Below are 651 nucleotides of genomic sequence, written 5' to 3' on the forward strand. Positions count from 1 at the left end.
CACCACACAGTCAAGTGGTACAGGTTGATGTGCGTGCGGGTTCTCCGTTGCCTAAACTAAACGAAACTAAACTCCGACCGAACAGGCCTTGGAAGACCCAACGGCAGCGACCGGCCGCCGTGTCATCCTGAGCCCACAGGCATCACTGGATGCGGATATGGAGGAGCATGGGGTCACCACACCGCTCTCCCGGCCGTCGTCAGTTTCCGTGACCGAAGCCGCTAATTTTTAGTCAAGCAGCTCCTCAGTTTGCCTCACAAGGGCTGAGTGCACCGCGCTTGCCAACAGAGCTGGACAAACCGGATGGTCACCCATTCAAATGCTAGCCCAGCCCGACAGCGCTTAACTTCGGTGATCTGATGGGAACCGGTGTTACCACTGCGGCAAGGCCGTTAGCAGTTCTCCGTTGCCTACATTCTGAAATTCTGCATATTGTAGTCTCCTTGGATATGGAAATGGGATTGTCTGTACACCGAATGTTCCAACTCCAGTCAACCTCCACTTCCATCTGAGAAAGAAGTTCCAGATCGAACGTTTGCCTTGTTGGCACGTCAGCAGGAAGCAACTCCAGAACATGAGTGATTTTGTATGGATAGCAATGCAAGATGTTTCGTAGGATTTTATGTACCTTGCTCGCAGGATCGTCCAAAG

The 651-nt window shown here is 52.4% G+C and overlaps 1 pseudogene; it reads right to left on the reverse strand.

The window, feature by feature from the left end:
* Nucleotides 1-279: 279 nt before the first annotated feature.
* On the reverse strand, nucleotides 280-397 carry LOC126104688 (5S ribosomal RNA; annotated as a pseudogene).
* Between the last annotated feature and the right edge of the window lie 254 nt (nucleotides 398-651).

This window comes from Schistocerca cancellata, chromosome 1 (genome assembly GCF_023864275.1).
Source record: "Schistocerca cancellata isolate TAMUIC-IGC-003103 chromosome 1, iqSchCanc2.1, whole genome shotgun sequence".
Classification (NCBI taxonomy): domain Eukaryota; kingdom Metazoa; phylum Arthropoda; class Insecta; order Orthoptera; family Acrididae; genus Schistocerca; species Schistocerca cancellata.